The following is a 12,705-nucleotide window of genomic DNA, read 5'->3' as shown; positions in this document are numbered from 1 at the left end:
TGATGGCCGTTCGCAGAGCAGGCGACAGCAATTGAAGAGCGGCGACAAACCACAAATACAGTAGTACTAGTGACAATTTCACTTATCTGCCTCTCCAGACTCCTCACTCGCTTTTCTGTTGGACCTCGGTGCAGCATTTAACACTGTTGACCATGATATATTATTAAAGTGACTGGAGAGCTGGGTCTGATACAACACTCAATTGGTTCAAATCCCACCTAAGGAACAGGGACTTCTATGTGTCAATAGGTAACTTCTCGTCATAGCAGAAAAAAGTCACATGTGGGGTATCTCAAGGTTCAAACCTTGGACCCCATCTATTCAATGTCTATGTGGTCCCACTAGCTGAGGTTATAACAAGAAACTAGATTAGTTATAACTGTGCAAACGATACACTGCTCTACATTACAATGTCACCAGGGGACTGTGAGCCCATCCATGCACTGAATGGATTAAATTTTCAATTCAATTTTATTTATATAACGCCAATTCATGAAACATGTCATCTCGAGGCACTTTACAAAAACAACATCAATCATATTATACAGATTGGTCAAAGATTTTCTATATAAGGGAACCAGTTGATTGCTTCAAAGTCCCGACAAGCAGCATTCACTCCTGGGAAGTGTAGAGCTACAGGGAGAGTCGTCTGCATTGTCCATGCCCATAGCTCTCAACTCTCACGCATTGACCGTGTGACACACGCATTTCACTGACTTCACACGCTCACACGCAACACATGACATTTCACTCGCAAACATGGAATTTCTCACGCATAAAAATCACAAAGCCCATCTGGGCTCCGTACGACAAAACTCCGCCTTCTGCTGAGCTGTTTCGGCTTCTTTCACAACTTGTGGTCATCAGTAATTCCTGCTGCAGTTCGTGTTAACAGAGCAGCAGGATGAGTGATCAGAGTTATGAATAATTTTAGTCTTAACAGTGGTGAAAGTAAGCCGGTAAGGTCCTGTACAGCGTACACAGGAGGGGAGGGGGCGGAGCTGCTGCCAGATGACCGGTCCATTCAGAAACAGTCATGGCTGCACGCTGGATCATAAAACAGTTCTGCTAACCAGATACAGTTTAAAACGCCACTTGGTCTGTTTATAACTTTCGTTTTTATTAATTCTGCATTTTTTAACTACATGCACCGTATTTCTGTGCCTCAGCGCTTGCTCCTCTCCCCCCTCCTTTCCCTCGGAGCAGGTGCTTTTATCACCGTTCACCATTCAAAACGTGAATCACTACGTTTAATGTCCTCACATCGGCAGCAATGTGTGCCAGTTAAAGTCAATAGGAGAGTTAGTAGCTGTGTTTCATGCTGTTTTGTTTTTAACAACATAGAATCAGTGGCGCTTCGGTGGGCGTGCTGCCTCGCGCTTTAATTCAGGTGCGCACTTTTAAGGGTCATTTTAAAGAACTTGTAACATCAGGGGCTTCATCTTAGACCTGCCAGTACCCCTGTTCCCTTTATAGGAGCCCTTTACAGTATTTAGTTATGCATTTTCCCCGCTGTTAATCCTTCGCACGCAGCGCACGGGGGTAAAATCCGCCAACCGCACCGCCCAGTGCACACTGACGAGAGCAATAGAGATTTGTCTGGTCAGCGCGGCGACTGACTGAGAAACCTGTCGCTGTGAAAGGTGATAATGGTTATAAACTGTAACAGTCTAGAAGTGCATTGAGCTGAAAGGAGGGAGACATCAGCAGCTGGATCGTGCGTAAAGACGCAGCGGGAACGTCTGTGTGCTTCAGTGTTGCTGCTGAGGGGAAATTGTTGACCATAAAGGCTTGATGAAACTCAGCCTGATTCACCAATCAGGTTATAGATTTACAAAGATAAACAAACAATAGATGAATGTGTAACAGTGTAATAATTTGGTCAATAACTTAAAACTACTTAATTTTATTCAGTATTATTTGAACAATTGTGTATTTTTTTACGTCTTAATCCATTAACTGAACAATAAAGTATTAATATGTCTCTTTCTCTTTTTAACACAAGTAATACATGTCTACTTCATTGTCTGGTGGGATAAAAATGAGATGGAGTTGACTCCACCGGCTCTTCCAGGGTCCGGTTAGCCCCGCCCCCAAAACAAGCTCCGCCCAAAACAAGCCCCGCCCCCAAATTAGCATAATCTCACTCTTAACTTTTGATAAAAGTTGAGAGGTCTGTCCATGCCTTTGAAGCAATCCCTCATATTGAGCAAGCACGAAGCGACATTGGAAAGAAAAACCACCCATTAGCAAAAAGGAAAAACCTCCAGCAGAACCGGGCTCAGTATGAACGGCCATCTTCTGGTTCTGGGGCCCGTTCTTCGTGCGGCGCTAACTCAGTTAGCTGGATTTGATTGTTGACGATTTGGCATGATCTTGGATCGTTTAGCTCTTCGAAACTCATCCTGGACTTGCTGTCATAGCGACATGTGCGCAAGCTTAAGCCAGCTCGCGAGGAAAATTGACCAACATATTTGATGTGTATTGATGTTTTCACCTGATACAATTTAATATTTGTTACTGGTCTCACAAACAGGGACTTTTTCAATGTGTTTATGTTGTTTTTATGTTTTCATGACATAAAGCACTTTGAACCACCTTGCTGCTGAAATGTGCTATACAAATAAACTTGACTTAACTTTTTGTAATAGCCTGACTTAAATAAGCCTCACTTATTAGCATTGAGTAATCACCATTAAAATAACAGCACATGTAAACAGCATTGAAATGGATCACACCAATACTTGGGGTAATGTGATGGTTCTTCAAAACATAAGGCCTGCTGCTAGACCCCCTTAACTACAGAGAGCTTCAAGATGGTGGACGCAAAGGCAATGAGCTAACCACTAGCCACAGTCAGTTGCCCCAACCACGAGGAATGACCTAGGGGCAGCTAACTCGAGACGACGGCTACTAGCTGACGATTGAGCTTCAAATGAAATCTGTGTGAAACCCAAAGAAACGGGTAGAAGAAGAGGGGAAACAAAGAAAAGAGGATGGAGCGTAACAATAACGTTCAGAAAATTAACCCTTGAGCTGACGCCGTGGCTGTCCCACAGAAAATAGTAACAAGATCCAGAATAATAACCTTCAGTCGTTGGCACGGTTGTCTTACAGAAACTACATTAAAAACACAGTAAACAGTTTATCACCTGAATTCAGTCACAGCATGTAAACATTCACTAGACAGTTCAACAAACTACTGGAGTAAATCTTCAGCATTAACCTACTTCTAAATAAACCTCTGTCCAGGGCCTCATGGTTTTGAGGTGTTTGGGCCACATGCAGGACACACTCAGGAGACAGAGAGAACGTTTAACACATTTATTAGAAGAACAAGCACTAAAGGAGCATCAGGGTCTTGGTGGTGACAGTGGCCTTGAGGCAGGGAGGCTGGCTGATGGAGGATGAGCGAGATCCGATTGGCGTGGCACGAGAGAGCGTGCGGCCAGCTGTCAGCTGGGGAGACCAGGAGGAAGTTCCAACGGAGGAAAGTGACCTGAGACTTCACGGAACTGAAGGAGAGCTTTGGAGAGGGATCCGTAGCTGAAGTTAACGATGGGACTTGGCTTGAGACTTCAAGGGACCGAGGGAGAGCTTCAGAGTGGGATTCGTAACCGAGGCGACCTGGGGCACAGGAAACACAGGTTAAGCGACAAGGATAAAAACTGTCGAAAAGACAGTGGCCTATGGAGTCGTACCACTTAGGGTTAACACTCTGGCAGTGTTTAGCTGACAGCCCTCCGCTTAAGTACTCCACCGCCATGCCGTGAAACAAGGATCAGCTGCAGCACCACGCACCCCTGCCAAACTGCAGCCATCTGTAGAGAGGAAAAAAGGCAGAGTTGGTAGAGACCTAACCAGTGCTGCCCACATAGTCCTGACACATGTAAGTATCAATTTCTATATGATAAATTAAAGGATTGGTTCCCTTGTGGTGCTCCCAGTCGGGAGATTTATCCATGTCTTAACGCGACTCATTACCATGTCTTGCAGACTTCAGCGGTGGTAGGGTGCATTGGCTCACCAGCTGTGTTGCAAGGCATCACGGTAACCGTCTTGGTGAACTGCTTGGCCAATGCAGGAAAGACGGCGCCTCATCTATCAATGGAAAAGGAGGAGAACTTTGTTGTTTCTCCTCATGTCAAGCACTTCAACTTAATTAATTAGAGCTTGGACCTCTCGTTGTTCCTAAAAAGTAAAAAACAAAAAAAAACAACTGGACTTATTTCGAAGTTTGAAAATGTTTTTCTTCCAGAAAGCTTTCTCAATTCAAAATGTCTGGAGTAGTGTGGAGTTCCAAGCTTTATAGTACTGCCCAACAAAGGCCTTGTAATGGTTTAGATACAACACCTCTCGTTGTCAATCCAATGACACAAAGGTGAAGTTGATATTGGTATTTTGTACAGCAAAAACGACATCTACTGGGTCTAACACGTGTTCAAACACTAAGGAATTCAGCTGAGATGATGGGGTTCTCTTTGACACAGCGTACGCTGCCAGAAAGAGCCATGTCTCGTCTGTGCTGTGGTTTTAACACCTCACAGATGGGATCACAGGTACACTGTGGTTGTTATCAAGCCGAGTTGCATGCTCGGAGTACCCCGTTTACTCTAACCCTTTTTAACCGTGGCAAGGCCAGTCCGAGCTTGGTAACTGAGATAACTATCGAGTGTAAATGGAACGCAAACTGAACTGAACCGAGCCAGACACAACAGGACCGCACTAAATCTAGGCCAGTTTAATAGGTGGGCTCGGCTCGGTTTTTCACTGGCCCGGTTTGTTAATAACAAAGAGAGCATGAGCAGACCGTGTGATCTCCTTACAGCCAGCTGACATTTCAGACATTCATAAAAATACTAGCTTCCCTACCGTGACACACGATTTCCAGTGATGATTCTGCTTAGCAGTGTGATGAACCTCAGTGTCTGTCAGGTCATCTACCTTGTTGGAATTTGTTTCTCACCTTCCGCTTAACAACAATCTGTCAGGTCATCTACCTTGTTGGAATTTGTTTCTCACCTTCCGCTTAACAACAATCTATAGCGTCCTTGAGGGCTGATGTCCTTTCATTGTTTATTTTTTGCTGACCTTTATAGACTTTGTTTTATTGAGATCCGAATTCTCATTTACAAGAAACACCTTTGAGATGTCTCTCACTGTCAACCAGACCTCTCAACTTTTATCAAAAGTTAAGAGTGAGATTATGGTAATTATGGGGGCGGGGCTTGTTTGGGGGCGGGCTAACTGGACCCTGGAAGAGCCGGTGGTTCTCAACTCCATCTTATTTTTATCCCACCAGACAATGAAGTAGACATGTATTACTTTTGTTAAAAGAGAAAGAGACGTATTAATACTTTATTGTTCAGTTAATGGATTAAAGTATAAAAAAAATACACAATTGTTCAAATAATACTGAATAAAATATAAAAAATAATATAAAAGATAATATAAAAATTAGTTTTAAGTTATTGACCGAATTATTACACTGTTACACATTCATCTATGGGTTGGTTTATCATTGTAGATCTATAACCTGATCGGTGATTCAGGCTGAGTTTCATCAAGCCTTTATGGTCAACATTTTCCCCTCAGCAGCAACACTGAAGCACACAGAGGTTCCCGCTGCGTCTTTACGCACGATCCAGCTGCTGATGTCTCCCTCTTTTCAGCTCAATGAACTTCTAGACTATTACAGTTTATAACCATTATCATCACTTTTCACAGCGACAGGTTTCTCAGTCAGTCGCCGCGCTGACAAGTCAAATCTCTATTGCTCTCGTCATGGGCGGGGAGTTGGGCGGATTTTACCCCCGTGCGCTGCGAGGGATAAACTTTATCCCTCGCACGCATTTTCCCCACTGTTTAAAACAGTGAGAAAAATGCATGACTAAATACTGTAAGGGCTCCTATAAAGGGAAGAGGGGTACTGACAGATCTGGGATGAAGCCCCTGATGTTACAAGTTCTTTAAAATGACGCTTAAAAGTGCGCACCTGAATTAAAGCGCAAGGCAGCACGCCCACCGAAGTGCCACTGATTCTATGTTGTTAAAAACAAACATCTACTAACTCTCCTATTGACTTTAACTGGCACACGTTGCTACCGATGTGAGGACATTAAACGCAGTGATTCACGTTTTGAATGGTGAATAGTGATAAGAGCACCTGGTCCGTGGGAAAAGGAGGGGGGGCAAGCGCTGAGACACAGAAATACGGTGCATGTAGGTAAAAAATGCAGAATTAATAAAAACGAAACTTATAAACAGACTAAGTGGCTTTTTAAACTGCATCTGGTTAGCAGAACTGTTTTATTATCCAGCGTGCAGCCATGACCGGTTCTGAATGAACCGGTCATCTGGCAGCAGCTCCCCCCGCCCCCTCCCCTCCTGTGTACGCGGTACAGGACCTTACCGGCTTACTTTCACCACTGGTTAAGACTAAAATTATTCATAAGTCTGATCACTCTTCCTGCTGCTCTGTTAACACGAACTGCAGCAGGAATTACTGATGGCCACAAGTTGTGAAAGAAGCCGAAACAGCTCAGCAGAAGGCGGAGTTTTGTCGTCCGCAGCCCAGATGGGCTTTGTGATTTTTATGCGTGAGAAATGCCATGTTTGCGTGTGAAATGCCATGTGTTGCGTGTGAGCGTGTGAAGTTAGTGAAATGCGTGTGTCACACGGTCAATGCGTGAGAGTTGAGAGCCCTGCTGTCAACACACCTGAACACATAATTAGGTCATTGGCAGGACTCTGTAAAACTTGAGTGTATGAGATGGTAATTTAGTCCATTAATCCAGGCGTGTTGTATTTGGGTCGGCTCGCAAGTGCTGGAGTTTGAGACCCCTGCACGGTTCAGGTTAGGCGAGTTTGTCGACCAGTCAAGCACAGTACTACCAGTATTACTGAATCGGCTTTTGGAACTGTTGACAGTGTTTGCCTTTAAAGTTCCTGGTAGATAAGTGGGGTGACTTTTTTTATTAAAAAAAAATTTGAATTGGCATTATATAAATAAAACTGAATTGAATTAAAAACTGAAGCTCCTTGTTGACTCTAGTTTGTTCCTCTTTGGGTTCAAAGATAATAACTTGTCCAGATTGCTATTTTTATTAGTGGTTTAATAACTGCTGTTTTTAAAGCCTGGGGGGAAACACTTGAGAGGGATGAATTTCAATCAGGTCAGATGCAATGACAGGCCGGACTTTTAGAACCATTTTCCTCGCCTGATTCTGAGAGGCTGTTTGCAAGAATGCTCCTGGTAGTTTCCCTGTTCCAACCAGAGTTTATTTTAGTAAAACTTTTGAAACACTCCCTTTGTTTGGTTAAATTGTTGTATACTGATAAATGAATCTTTTGTTTTAAAATACATATTGTTTTAAATAAAGTGTTGTCATATCAAGCAAACATTCTTTTTGCAGCACTCTTGCACATCCAGATCCATTAAAAAAACGTAGTTCTTTTATTTTTTTTGCGGCTCTAGTGACACGCGTTTTATTGACAGTGAGCTGACAGGAAGAGGGTGGAAGACATGCGGCAAAGCGCCACGGGTCGGAGTTGAACCCGGGCCGACCGCATCGTGGACTAAAGGCCTCTTAACATGGTTTTGTGCTAACCGCTCCGCCACGGGCGTGCCAAGTTCCTTTATTTTTTTTTAACTAAGAAAAACATCCATCTAGCCATCCATTTTCCAGCAGTTCTATCCCTTATGGCACACGTGTCAAACTCAAGGCCCGCGGGCCGAATCCGGCCCGTCAAGGCAATTTATCCGGCCCCTAAGAGCCAAAAAAGGCATATCATGTCATAAAGTAGAAGCATATATCCTTAAATTCTATAAAGAGGCTAAAACTTGTGCCTCCTGTAGCAAATTGTTTTTTTTATTGTGTAGTAACAGCATCAGTTTGTCCCACAGCACATTATAAAACAACCCAGAATGTCCAAAAAGAGAAAGTGATGCAAAATGATGAATTTTAAAGTGTAACTCACCAGAATATGATTTTTTTTTTTTGTGGATAAAATGTATATAAACTGGGCCTAAGGTGCTACTTTTATGTTACTGTGCATTGTTTTATATTTTTATGTGAACTGGAATGAAACTATGAAATCAACAGTTTTATCTATACAGGTGCAAACGGCCCTTTTAATGATTTTATGATGCCAAAGTGGCCCAATATAGAAATGAGTTTGACACCCCTGCCTTATGGGGTCACGAAGGGTACAACCTGGACAGGTCGCCAGTTTATTGCAGCTAAGAGAAACACATAGAGTAAATACACACAGACTCATGAATTCAAGCCTTTATTTCTGTTATGATGGTCTCCATTTAAACTAATGAACACACAACAGTTAAGATAAGATGATTAAAGAATAACTGTCTATTTCAAGTGAACTTAAGGGGTAAAAGACAAATATATTAAATTCAGGCTTTATTTGTGATCTATTTTAATGCATAGAGCAAAAGTAAAGTGAACAGGTCACAGATGCTTTACTTTCTGAATCTCTTTGCAGTGACCAAACTGATCCCTTTATCACAGTTTTGTTCATTTGTAAATTTGACAAAGATGTCAGATGACTTTAATGGAAAACTGTTAGTCTGCCTGTTTGGTTTGCACTCGGTTTAATTAATTAAATGGATCCTCTTCTTCCATGTTTCCTACCCCATCAATATCTCCCTTACTCTATCTCTTCATCCACATTTTCCTGGTTATACTCCTTTTTTGACTCACCCATAATTTTCAGACTACACATTTATGTTATTTGTTGACATTTCTATGGTGTTTATAACTGATTGGTCAGTTAACCAGCTTCAAGTGTAATTCACCCTTACATTGATGTAAAGGCATCCCACCCCCAGACACCATTTTGAAAAATGGCATCAAAGAGGCAAGAATTAGCAGTGGGAGTTTTAATTAGGGCTCGTTGCTGCAGCGGTCAGGACGAGTGAAAGTGACCTGTTGAAACACCACGTGGTTTTTGCAACAGGACTGTCTTTTGAGGTGGAGGATGATTCCTTCCTAAACACAGGGCTATGTTGATGAAAGCATCCATCCATCCATCCATCCATCCATCCATCCATCCATCCATTTTCTAACCTGCTTAGTCACTCATGGGGTCGCAGGGGTACTGCAATAGCCCACCATTTAACCCTAAGACCACAAAGACGGTTTTAGGACAAATATTGCAGAACTTAAGTTCACATATATATGTAGAAAGAATGCACAGTGTCATTAAAGTAGCATCCTTAGGCCAGTTTATCTGCAAACAAGGTTGATTTGGGTGGGTGACAGGTAAACACTAAAAGAAACAAAAATATATTTGTTCCACACACTGTTCTGTAGCTTTACAGTTTTGCTGCGTAGTTGTTTCCAAAGTCAATCATCAGTTTTAGCGCACTCAGGATCAGAGTGTCATCGTCTGGATTTAGCTCAATTTCTTCACTGTAGTTCTTCACTGGGAGAATGCGGTTCATTGGAATCCCCACGCTGGAACTGAAGTCAGCCATCTATATTGTAGAAACAGCATTTGATTCTGAATCAGATGTCTTGTTTTTGTTTTTGTTAATTTTTTTACTCTTGTCATGAATCAACCTTTCTTACAACTACTTTTTTCTTTAAATGCTTGCTCTTGTAGACGTTTTTCAGATTTATTTCCGTGTCACCACAGGCTTCATCAATGTCGGGTGAGAATTGCCAGCTGAGGAATACCTGTGGAACACAGATTTTTATTTAAATGTTCAGCTTTATCTTTTATTAGCATTAGCATTAATTATTACCATTAACAAATATTTAACAAGTACATGAAAGAAATGCTACTAAGGTGTGCTGGAAGAGCAAATTTTAAAAAAATGAGAAACATTTATGACATGAAAAAAGACCATGTAGAAAAATGTTACATTTTTTGCGTTTTTTTCTACCTACATTGTACAACCCACTGATTGTTGAAGTGGAGTATTTAAAGCGTTTACTCAGTTTTTACATAGTTTTATTTTTTGTTTGTTTTGTTGTCCTTACCCAGATTCACTGGCTACTTCTCAGATTTGCTCCATGGTCTTGACCTCCCACCTGATGAAGATATATAGCTAGAGAGATAGCGTAGCGAGAGATAGAGAGTAGAGATATAGATATATTTATATGAGATCATATATATATATATAAATATACAACACATACACACAGAACACATACACACATATATATATATATAATAAAATAAAAATAATAATATATATATATATATATAACTAAAAAAATATATATAAAAAATATATATACGCACACATACAAATGTACTGACATATATTCCCACTTGGTGATAGCAGTAGGCAGAAGTTCTTCCGGATCATGGCACAGGTTATAGCACAGTGTATTAAATAGATTTTTGCACATCTAGTTATTGCCCCAAAGTTATAACTAGTTGTGGTTACAGTCTAGGTCATCAAGGTCAGTGAACATGTTTTTAGGCTTGAAACTGTGAATTTTCATGTAATTATAAGTTGCGTATGAATATGAATAATTTAATTTTAACTTGGAAAAAAATATAGCGGCACTAACGAAAACATTTGCTGCACAAGCCAGCACAACGTTAGCACAGTTGGTTGACACCAAATTTATTTTATTTTTGCAAATGTGAGCAGGGCCACAGGAGTGGTTGACACTCTGATGGACCCCTGGAGAAACATTTTTCTTCATATCTTTAGAATGATAGGTAGCACAAATGAAATGTTTGGTGCACAAACCAGCACAAACATAGCTAAGGTGATTGACACCAATTTTGTCTGATTTTCATAAAGTGTGTGGGCAGGCTGGTAGACCTTTTGACCTTTACCTTTTCATTAATATCTTCAAAACCAAAAGCAGCACAAACGAAAATTTTTGCCGCACAAACCAGCACAACCGGAGTGAGTTAATTGACACCAATTTTGTCTGATTTGAAGGAAGGTGGGGGGCTTGGTTTGACCTTTGATGACCTCTAAAAACATTTCTTTATATCTTTGAAATAATAGTGGCACAAACGAAATTTTTGCTGCACAAAGCAGCACAAACGTAGCACAAACGTTTGACACCAATTTTGTCTGATTTGAAGAAGGTTGGGGGGCTTTTTGACCTTTTGACCTTTACCTTTTCATTAATATCTTCTAAACCAGAGGTCACGGATTAGCGGACCGTGGTCCAGATCCGGGACCCCACCTGCCGGCTAATCCGGAACCAACCTGATTTAAAACATTTATATATTACTGCATGTTGTCCGACGGACAGTGTCTAACTTCAGGGGTTGTAAAGTTCTCCGTCGCTGTGAATTGAGCGCAAAAAGCCCCGTCTAGGACTTTTTATTCAAGGTTTAATCTGAAGCTGCTACTCAACCAATTAAACCTGGTGAGCCGTGACCATTAGCCAATCAGAAAGAGAGTAGGGCGGTTCTTTGCAAAGCGAACATTGCCAGTCTGCGGTTTATCGGTGTTCAATCATTTTAACTTTTGGGAGAGCATTTTAAACTGGCCACAGATGGTATGACTGAAAGTAGCGGTGGGTCAAAGGTTATTTTTTTGGATTAATGCAAACCAGCAGGTCAGAAAGTTTAGAGGGATAGAAACAGCTGACACCGACTTCCCTGGTAAGTGTTTCTGTCGCTACTCCTGCAGTTAATCAATGAGTTATTTCACCTGCGGGCCACGTCGCCTGTTAGCGTTTATTCCCTTTGCTGATAAACACGGCGACCAACCCAGGATCTTCTCATGATTCGCTTATTATGTTTTATTTAAAACACAAGAAGAGTGATGCGCTAGCTCAGGCTAATTAGCATGACCCTTGAAGAAGAGGAGTCGGAATGTGAAACGATGTCCCGCATTTGACTGGGTTCGATTCGGAAAAAGAAAAAAAAAACTGCGCTGTTCTGAAACAATGAAGGCAGAGCTGCATCTGCTGTTGGTATGCAGCAGTGTTCACCTGAGGAGTAGCTGCGCTCCAGGACAGTAAAAAAATGACAAGGATTTTGATGCCTACAGAATTGTTAAGAAAACTACATCAAAAGATAAAACAAATAAACTGCAGCTACAACATGGATTGGAGAATGGGTTCTAACTGGGTGAGGCCAGAGAAGGCAATTCTCGAAAAGTTTTTTATGAAGTTAAAGTGGAGCATGGACACAGGGTTCATCCTGGACAGGTGTCCAGTCACTGGGCTAAAATATAACAATTTTATTAAACTTCAAACAAGTAAATCATTTTTTTATAAACTGTAATGATTAATTGGTGAACAATAAGTAGCAAAGCAGAGACTGATTATTGTCATGTGCAATCTGTGTCAAATTAAAATGTATTATGTCATGGTATGATCATAATATTGGTTTATATTGAATGTGACAGGGAACCAGTGGAGTTAATGTAATGATGCAAGCTGCTGTCCTTTGAACAAGTTGCAGTTTATGGAGGTTTTCCGTAGGACAGGGACTCGGGACTCTGGACCAGTTTGTCAAAAGTGTGAAGGAAGAAATTGATGCTGCATAGATGAAAGTAACCCAGATCATGATGTGGATGTGGAAAGTGATGGAGAGGCTGTCCAGGATGACGCAAAGGCTCTAAAGCTGAAAGGTGGCAGAGATACAGGAATTTTCAATGGATATTTTAAAAGTACCAGATTGGTTGACTTTGCACACTAAGCAAATGAGCCAACTAATGGAGCATAATGTCCACGGCCCATGGAATATATGGGCTGA

This window comes from Fundulus heteroclitus, chromosome 7 (assembly GCF_011125445.2).
Source record: "Fundulus heteroclitus isolate FHET01 chromosome 7, MU-UCD_Fhet_4.1, whole genome shotgun sequence".
NCBI lineage: Eukaryota > Metazoa > Chordata > Actinopteri > Cyprinodontiformes > Fundulidae > Fundulus > Fundulus heteroclitus.
This window is presented reverse-complemented; position numbering follows the sequence as displayed.